Genomic DNA, 216 nt, shown 5'->3' on the forward strand with positions numbered 1-216 from the left:
AAATATATTTAATTATTGCTTAATATTTAAATTTTCTGTGTATTTTCTGTGATTAGGCATCTGTTCTGGATCTGATCAATCCTCTAACAGCAAGGTAAAGTATTTCACATTTTTCTCTGGGACTGAAAAAGAGCAGAGCAGGTCGCCCAGTGTGGTGCCTCTCATCTTTTGTGTGCCGGTTTCCCTGTGCCAGCTTTCTGCTGTCACATTAGTGCA

Source organism: Garra rufa, chromosome 8 (assembly GCF_049309525.1).
Source record: "Garra rufa chromosome 8, GarRuf1.0, whole genome shotgun sequence".
NCBI lineage: Eukaryota > Metazoa > Chordata > Actinopteri > Cypriniformes > Cyprinidae > Garra > Garra rufa.